The sequence below is a fragment of the Panicum virgatum genome, chromosome 1K (genome assembly GCF_016808335.1).
Source record: "Panicum virgatum strain AP13 chromosome 1K, P.virgatum_v5, whole genome shotgun sequence".
Classification (NCBI taxonomy): domain Eukaryota; kingdom Viridiplantae; phylum Streptophyta; class Magnoliopsida; order Poales; family Poaceae; genus Panicum; species Panicum virgatum.
The window spans coordinates 47,269,653-47,279,869 of NC_053136.1; the positions used below are offsets into that span (position 1 = coordinate 47,269,653).

General features: G+C 39.4%; 1 pseudogene; it reads right to left on the minus strand.

Annotated features, from left to right (window-relative positions):
* Positions 1-834: 834 nt before the first annotated feature.
* LOC120655962 lies at positions 835-9,978 on the minus strand (annotated as a pseudogene).
* Between the last annotated feature and the right edge of the window lie 239 nt (positions 9,979-10,217).

Genomic DNA, 10,217 nt, shown 5'->3' on the forward strand with positions numbered 1-10,217 from the left:
CTCATCATAACGATGTTGATCTGTCAAGAAATCCAACTCTAATTCTAAATAATTCTGGTGGTATTCCTGATTTCTCATTGGTGGGCGGAATCGCCATTCGTGTGCATTGAGCCTGAGCATCTGCGAGGGCTGTCCTCACTAGATTGGTGCTTGGTCTAAAGTTTACCATGGGCCAGTTCTCACTTGATTCACCATGCTTTTTCGCAGGAGAAAACATACGTAGTGCTAGAGTAAGTACTTGTAACACGGTGGGGACCGCCAACATTTTGATCTCCAGACAGATGAAAGTACAGTCATGAAGGTTTCTGGGAGAAGCAATTCATTGTTAGGAAGTTCACTGGTCACATTCACAACATCTGAGCTTGATCCTGAAAAAAGACATGATAAATAAATCAACATTTGCAACACAGCCACTAGTTTTATGTGAGCAGTTGATTGCGCCTAAAACTTGCTAAAAATGCACTTTAACAGGCTAAGACCTGGATTAAGCAAGGAACACAGAAGTACACATGCTCTGCCTGCATGGATTCAAGCTATGCTTGACGATAATTTGCCATATAGACAATTCAAACACCAGGAATAACACAGTGTTTGGTGCTTATCACATACCAGTTACGCTTATAGCATGTCATGTGTCAGTTTTTTTGACAAACTGGCCAATTTAGAAAACAAAGATTAAGAAATTCTACTTCAAGTTACTACAACAGAGGGTTTCTATGGATAATACAAATTATGTCTGGGGCATTCACTTGCATGATCTCACTATCTTAAGAAATATAATAATGTTAATCCTTGTCAAAATATGCACATGATATCAACTCACCTCAGATACTCTCAGTATAGCCTTTCCAGTCCAGAAGGAACCTTTTCACTGTTAGAATTATCTGTTGCTGACATTGCATATTTGCAGAATAGTTCTCGGTATCTCTCACAGCAATGCACAGGATGACGATATCTTCCCCTATAAAATGCCCACCTGGTAAGGAATGAAGAAAATCACTTGCCAGTTCCCAAAGAGGACCATACTCATGTACAGTTGCACAAAGAACTGCATCTTCCTCAGATGTCCATGAGTCTGAAGTACAATCACGAGACCATAGTCCCTTCTTTTTTAGTCTCTCAGGCTTTATTAAAATAACACGTTTTACTGGCATGCAAGGGATGGAAATTCTTCCATCACTCTTAGTTCTAGATGCTGATTTTGGATCTGAATCATTAAGCTCTTCCCTCAAGTGCCTAGGTGACAAGGCCTCGGAGACAATTTGATTTAGTGGCTTTCTTGAACTTCTTCAAACTTTGCTGTTACTGTTTTCCTCAGTAGCAGACATAATCTTCTTACGCTTGTTAGAATAATGGCGTGGTGAGTCATCACTCATATGCTCAGGTGAGGGTGCATGTCATCAATGCTCATTGTATCTATAGAGGTTTCCTCCAGTATGACCTCCGACTCGGATGATAAACGCCCTCTTTTCAAGGATTTGAACTTGCCTGTCTTCTTTTGTTCTTTTTTGACTTTATACGGTGACTGCTGCAGAAGGATGTGAAAATGAAGTCAATAGTGTATCAAAGGGAAGTTATAGCCTAAGAAAAAATGTCAAGCCAGAGAAAGATGCATTTCAAATAACAGGTGGGTACATAGCGTGCTAATACTGCAAATTGACACAGAAGTGAAGTGCAACTGAGAACAAAAAAAGTATACTATTGCATATAACTAGAATTGTCCAGAAGAAGAAAAAAAATCCATTCACTACCTCATATTATCATTCATCTCCTCCAATTCTTTTGCTGCTTCCCGAGCCTGTCTTTCCTGTTCTTCCAACAACTGCAATTTAAACCAGTCAGATTAACATGCATTACATTTCAAGAGAGGCACATAAGAACACAAGTTAGTAAGTCTAAATGACCTGCTTTTGAGTTAAAGCCTCAACATGTTGGCGATATGCTGTTGTAGCAAAATCAAGATCCCATGCTGCAATTGAGATTATGTTAAAATACTGAAGCATAAAAAAGGAAAAATATGTTTATGTGGACACTCGCTCAGCTAAAATGCAGAAATGCAAGTGTGACACTGAACAAAATCTTCCAAAGTAGCAAAATGGACATCAACATTGACATAAAATTACTTACACTCATAAGAAAGTGGTTCCTGGTCTTCATCAATTTCCGCTTCTAAATCCTCTTGAGTTTTTCAATACGATCGAGCTCCCATTCTTCCTCCTCAACATTTACTTGATGATTTATAGCAGCTTTGTCAATTACTGGATCCCAGAGTTCCATAAAGCGCATTGCATATCTATCAATTGGCCGGAGCTGGTTTTCAAAGGACGAACTTGCTTGTCCTGCAGCAGCTGCGGCGGCAGCCATCTGTTTCACATCAGCAAGCATGTCTGTATCTTCATCACCAACAGCCAATGCAATAGCCTTTTCTTTGTTTAATTGATTGATGGGCAAGCAACATTCTTCTCCCTCTCCACATCTGAAGAGTTATATCTGTGTTCTTCATTAATTTGTTCATCGGGTTTACATCGTCCTCATTTACCAATTCATCATCCTCGGGTCTACAGCAACCTCCTCACTGAACTCTTGATTGTCCACGGCTTCTTCCTGCTCCAGCTTCTTAAGAGCCATATAGTCAGCTTCATCTTCTGCTTGTCTAATAGCCGCTTCAACATCTGCATTTGACAAAGCCACATCCAAATCATTTGAAGATCCAGGACTTACAGAGCAGTCTTTCTGCTGGTCTTCCACACGAAGAGATGTGTGCCCGGAAAAAACTCCATAGGATCAAGCTTCTTGAAGAACTCTGTATTGTAGCTGCCTCGCTGTATCACTAGATCATCAAGAGCTCGTTTCTGATTCGCTTTCTTCAGAATGTTCTCCTCTAGTGCTTTCACTAATGAGTCTATATATGTGGACTTCGCGAGTCTGACCAATCCTGTGACATCTGTCCTGTGCCTGTTGGTCCATTGCAGGGTTCCAGTCACTGTCATAGAATATGACAGTGTCTGCACCTACTAGGTTGATTCCCACACCACCACTACGAGTAGATAGAATAAAAAGGAAAAACTTCGGATTTGTGTTGAACCTCTGCATCAGGGTCTGCCTCTCTTCTGGAGGTGTAGAACCATCTAAACGTAAATATGTATATCCATATAAATTTATGAACTCTTCCAGGACATCAAGCATCTTAGTCATCTGAGTAAATATCAAGGCCCTGTGCCCTTCTGACTTCAAACGCCTCAGCAGAATAGCAAGTTCCTGCAACTTTCCACAATCAAACTGGATCAAACGCCTATCAGGAAAGTAAACCTGACGGCGAACAATAGCAGACCTTATAGGAGACAGCATGGGGAGAACTCATTCATGCATTTTTCTCTGTACGCCGGATCAATAAAAACAGGAGACTTTCCTTTGCTGCACCAGCAAACAGGGGGAGGAGCTCGAGCAGCAGGAATTGCAAATGTAAATGATTCAACAACATCAAGCATTTTCTGAAAGCGTCCCACAGATGGAAGAACAAGATCTGCAAGGCTCGATGAATAATCCATGTGGCACAAAGGGTTGTTCCTCTTCTCGAGAATATCAGATACAGGATGCTTTACAGTCAAAACTTCTCTCATGTCTGTGCCATAGACAGGCCTCTTTTGACACCGTACCCTATTCCACCATGCAATGGAAGCTGCCCTTTCTCTAGATTCCTTTATTCTCTCCTCCCGTAGGGCTTTCTGAATATCTTCAAAAATATTTGTTACATTACCTCCCTGATGATCCTTATTAGAGCAAGAAACATTCAATCAGTGTCCTGGGAGGTACTACCCGGAGGAAAAGCAGCAACCACCTCGTCAGTTTCCCAGGAACTCATGCTAAATTCATTTTGAGTAAACAGAAAATTCATTTCAGATAGATCAACCTGAGAAAATGGAGTCTTATCAAGGAGCATGCATACTGAATAGCTCAGATGCATGTTAATCCCAGCCATGTCAAATGAGCTTATTATTGAGCGACCTTCAAAAGATCTGGATGGTTACAGACCTTTCTAAGTTGCATAATGATACTTATCATGCCAAAATAATTCCCACTTGCTAGTGTTGCTTGTGTCTCTGAGCTAGCAATAAAATCTTCATATAAGTTCCTTTGCCTTCTTGAAGTCGGCAATATATGACATGCTCGTGCTTCTTAGGTAACTGTTTCTCAACATCTCTTTTCAGTCGCCGCAGTATAAATGGACGAAGGACATTGTGCAATCGGTCTATAACTTCTTTATTTACTTTATCTTGGCCCTCCACCATTCCTGAAATTGGATTGCAGAACCAATCCTTGAACTCCTGATGAGACTGAAATACATGAGGCATCAGAAAATGCATCAGGGACCAAAGTTCCATAAGGTCATTTTGCAGTGGCGTTCCAGTCAAAAGAATGCGTCGCTTCGAATTAAAGTTAAGCAAAGTCTGCCATCGCTGTGATTTCCAGTTCTTTATCAGATGAGCCTCATCAAGAATAAGATATTTCCACTTTTTTCGCTTAAACACTTTAGAGTCCTGGATGACAAGCCTGTATGTTGTGATGCAAACATGGAAGTAATTTGGTTTCATCCAGCCCTGACGCTTCTGCTTTCTCTCCTTTGCACTTCCAAAGTAAGTTAATATTTTAAAAGCAGGACACCACTTGAGAAATTCTGTCTCCCAATTTAGCATAACACTTGTCGGTACAACAATAAGATGAGGACCCCATATCCCCTTTCACACGCAAGGTGTGCAAGCAAGGAGATAGTCATGATTGTCTTGCCTAAACCCATTTCATCTGCTAGAATTCCATTAAGCCTCTTCTCATACATAGCAACCAACCAATCCAACCCTATATGCTGGTATCTCGAAGCGAATGCTTAAGAAGGAATGGGAATTTCGTGCGCACTTTGTTGTCATGAAGGTGTTACCAGTTGGTTGTGCTGATCTGGCAGCAGCTGCAGCGTCAGCAATTACATCATCACTTTATCTCCATTAACCGTGTTAACATCAGTGAGATATTCTCTTCCACAAAATTTTGTTGTGCACAAGGCTCTGGTGCTATTTCTGATTGCAGAGAATTAGCACTCACATTATGTTCAGTTTTCAGCACATCAATGGATAGGTGATCCACAAATGTATCACTGTTCACTTCTAAAATGTTTGCAGATTGGTCATCCAAAGGCATATCAGTATTAGTCTCTTCAACAAGACAGGGTGAATTCTCCAACTCCATTGTTTCATGATCTGCATAGCCATCCTAAATATAAAAAAAGGTTACAAATGGATCCTAGTGAATTGTCAAGAAAGCAAGTGGGAAAATCCAAGTATACCTTCTGGTACATCACAAGTTCTTCTAGTGGTATCTCACTCTCCTTTTGCAATAACTTAATCTGCGTAAAGGAAATATGACCACCAAACCATAGTTAGCAGAACCCTAGTGGGACCTCTGTCATTGCGAAGCTAGTAAATTAGGAGCTTATAAGTAACTAATGACCATAAAATGGCCCTAGTCCAACTACAACCTCTGAACCCTTAATCACAAAAAGGACTTGGCTACACAAAATCTTGGATGGGGCAATGTTGGACATCAGGCCCTTCTGCATAAACAGTATACTGTGCATTTTGACCTTTAGCACTGTTCTATTGAAAATATAATATACTGTGATCTTCCTAATTGAGGTACTATATCCTTCACAGTTAGTTGTACGTTCTCCCATTCAATTGGCTAGATTATGTTCACCAGTTAAATCACAAAGCCTACAATTAAGGATTTAAGGTTTAATGTTAAATGCCAGTTCGCTGTGTGTGTCTCCCTCCCTCCCTACATGCCTGCGTGTGCGCAGGGGGGGGGATTCTGACAAAAGGTATAGAAGGCCAGTAGCATTACTCTCCCTAATGCTGCAAGAATCTAAGGGCATTTTCCTAAAAAGTCCACAAATGGATACATCTCTAATATAAATACGGTTGCATCTAAAGTAGTCAGATTCCTTCTCAAAACTGTGCACTTTTAAGTGGCATTCATCTAACGAAAGGAATCTTTGTACATATTAATCCAACGTGAAACAAAACATGTATGACCAAGACGAGCAAATGAAAATTTTCGCTAATTTCATATCTTGATAGTTGATATACACAGCACTAGAGTTCAGATCCAAAATTAAACATGCAAACTTCTGGAATATGGAAATCGATAGCCTTGCATAATTGCATATGATAACAATGCTAACAAATGAATCTCCCGGAACTAGTGTGCTGCCAAGTTTTTGCTTGTTGCAAAAAAAGGAACTATGCATGACAATGCAAACAATTCAATGATATTTCATATTGATGGCAAAAATCACCTCGTCCAGATGATCAGAAACTTCTTTCTTTGCCAGCTCCTCCTCCTCAGACAAAGTTGTTTCATCATCCTGTCAAAGAGATGACCAAATATTATGAATCATGAGACATACGTCAACTTTACTAATGGATGAACTACATTTTCCTGACTTTCAAATATGAAGTCACACCAAAGTTGATGTAATGGCAAAACTATTAGAGGAAACAAGAACAATGAGAAAACAAGATCACTATGGATAAGCTACCTTTCCTTCATCTTCATCAGAAGCAACATAGTCTTCATCCTCCTGAAAAAAGAATCTCAGTTATATTAACCACACAAGTACACAACCGTATAGTCCACAAATAGGAAAAACAAAAACATTGCTTTTGGCCAACGTTCATCTAGTTCACCTAAAAAACAGACCATTTGATCTAGCTTTACTACCCATGACGAAGCCAAAGCTGAAGCCAGACACCCAGGTACAGTTAGTGGAAAATAATTGAGCAAATTAGTCAACATCGACATTGCCGAAATAATTTGTTTGAAATAATTAGTCACTATGGATAATTTATTTCTTTCGGGTTTCATCTCTAGCCTACCCCAACTTGCTTGGGAAAAAAGGCTATGTTGTTGTTGTTGTAAATCTTGCGACCTTCTTAATGTTACCAATTACTCCTCCATGCCACAATGTATTAAGTGGTACGCGCATGGTTATATCTATATTTTACTAGGAATTGTAGCTTAAATATGCACATTCAGTAATCAAGAATGTACTAGTTATTGCAATCTTTTTCCACTCTTCCACATAGTTTTTAAAGCTGTCAGTAGAGGTTGGGTAGGTGGAGATTTCATGAAATAGGGGCACTGTATTCTTGATTCAATATCTAAATGAAATAGTGGTACTTTTTTTTCCACTCTTCAATAAGAAGCTAAGTTGGGCAGATACTTGGGTAGTCCATGCATAGCTACGGTTAAAACTCAGTTTCATACCACTTAGGCAGCTGATTCCAAAAGACCACTTACTAGTTACTACCATTTACCACACATAAGAATTATTAACGGGGAGCTCATCGTCCGGCAGTGATTGGGAAGAAAATATATAGCATTAAGATGAACGAGAAAGAAACTATAAACAGCATAGATGATTAGAACATGCCTGCTCATCGATAGAAGAGATATTACCATTACTTCTTCCCTGAAAAGTTAAGAAAGTACGGTGGTATAGCTTGAGAAAGTTCTATGTCCAGGATCCAAAAAAAATGAATATAGAATAAACCCAACACAGGCACAAATAAGATGCAGAAGTGTACATGATTCTTCTTAACAAAATCAGCATAAGATTGGTCGTCGTCTTCTTCCTCAGAAGAATTGCCATCATGACTTGAAGAGTTGCAATCATCACTTGACGAGTTGCCATCGTCACATGATTCTTTATGATCGTAGCCATTGGCCTGGTTCAAAGAATCTGAAAAGGCAAATAAAAAAATCTGCATCAATCAAAAGAAATGTGATCCAGGAGTCTAAGTAAATCATCTTACTAATGCCATGAGGGTCTGTACACTATCTCACCTACAATCAAATTCTTCGAGACTAAGTTACTTAACGTGTCTTTGCTGTCTGGACTGCTTTCCCTGCTAACTGAGAAATATTTGACTGATCAAATTATCAATTGGATGTCAAGTAGCGTAGAATTGTTCCCTTCTATATATGGAAGTGGGTAAAAGAGAACTGTTGTTGGAGATCACCTTTAGTTTCTGTATACATCTTGAGAATATCATCCAGTGGTAGGTCTCCTTCTGCCAAAGCAGCTAATTCTTCATTGCGCTCAGCTTCAGTGATCTGAGCTTCATCCTCATCAATTGTACGCTCATCATCTTCCTGCAGCATTCACACATACAAAGTGTGATTCCTATGCAGAAAAATTGTCATTCTTGTACATGCACCTAACAGAATGTTAAAATCTATTCAATATAGTGAATTCTCACACAGCAGAATATAATAACATGCATTGATACATAGTATTCCCTACAATTATACTTTCAATAAAAGGAAAAACTGAACCAGGGAACTGAAATGGCTTACAGGCTTCATCCAAGGAGCTTTCATAATCATCATCCTCTTCCATATTATCTGCAAACAGAAACCGTTTAAACCCCCAAAAAAAGAGAAATTGGTGTTTTGGCCCCTACTTTGCAGGGCTATTGTGATTATACCCACGTTTTCCTTAACTTTATGATTTTACCCCCATCTTGCCCCTGTCAACAGGGGCAAAATCGCATTGACGTGTGAACAGCAAGGGTGAAATCACAAAGTTAAGGAAAACGAGGGTACAATCACAATTGCAATATAAATTAGGGGCAAGAACACAAATGCCCCCCCCCCCACAAAAAAAAGGGGGGATCTTTGAGATGCAAAGTACATCATTAAGCTACAAACCAGGATCATCAGTTATTGCTGCATTTACATTCTCTTCTGCTACTTCCTCAGGTTGAGATGATTGATTTGTCTGCAAAGTTCCATTTTCCAGTTTTTGGGGATAGGGCATGTCCACAAGGTTCTCCGCCAACATTGTTGAATACCTGGTGAAAATCGTACCAAGGAAACAGGGCAGGACATTGATATACATATAGGAATAAAATTAAACTTCTACATGTCAAATGAACAAAAGTAACACTGACATACCTTTCAGTTTGACCTAAAAGGAAATCAAGCTGTTTATCAAGGGCCTTTTCTTCCTCTCCTCAAGCTCCAGTTGATGCTTATAGACAACCTGCTTTCCTCAAACCAAACCAATATAGCTAAATTTCTTCGAACAAGGAATATCCTAATGCATGTTTTACAGTAATCGATGACGTTAAAAAGAATAAATGAACTTGCCAGTTTTTCTATTTTGATCCAGAACTTCTTCACATCCTTAGAAATATTTGCGGCAACTTTTCTCATTCTATGCTCCTCCTCCTGTAAGAAAAAAAATCACCAAACTGAGAAATATATAGCTAATATTTCATAGATGAGATATATAACCCAGATGAGCCAAACCTTCTGTTTTCGCTCCCCCTTTGTTGCTTGGTCAACAATGCTCTTGTTGGCTCTTTGAGCAATCTTTTTTGCCATAGAAACTTCCATTTTCTTTCAGAATCAAACTCCTGCAACATATGCAAATTTAAGTATGCCCCCAAAAAATTATAATTACCATTTCATGATAAACGAAGCGCTTTTCCTCAATGAGATAGAAGGATTGCAATTTGGAAACATAAAATGATAGCAAGCAACCTTTGCCAACCACACCATCTCAGCAAGGACATGGTCCCAGTGAACTTTTGGCCGTCGAGGCTCCCTTGGGGGTTCAAGAGCCTGTAACAATGAGATCACAGTTTCAGGTAATGTAATCAAAATCAAAAGTTAGTAGAGTAAAGAATTTACTAACATTAAACAATAGCAGAAAATGTACAAAGAACAATGCTCTCCCCTTTAGGGGCATGACACCATAAAAAATGACAATACAAAGGTTTAAGTATAATATGCCAAGTAAACCTGCGCAGTGCAGGAGATGGAGAGAGATGACACGATAATGAACTATCAATTCTGTGAACTAACCTTCTGACGCCTAGCTCTTGTCTCATGGTCCAGCTTTGACCTGGGACCTTTTGATGCATCTTTCCAATCTCTTTCACAAGACTATCTCATATCTTAGGGCATGTGCGGCGAACTGGGACTGGCACACATCAACAGCACAGTAACTGTCACTGAATTAGTTAGCACCTGTTGAAACTCTAGTGATTTGTAGTAATAGTAACAAGAAAATGCTGCAAATGTGGAGAAATGCAGATGATACAGTATGATGATTTTTTATTGCTACAGGGAAAGAAGGTCTCCAAGCAATAGTGGTG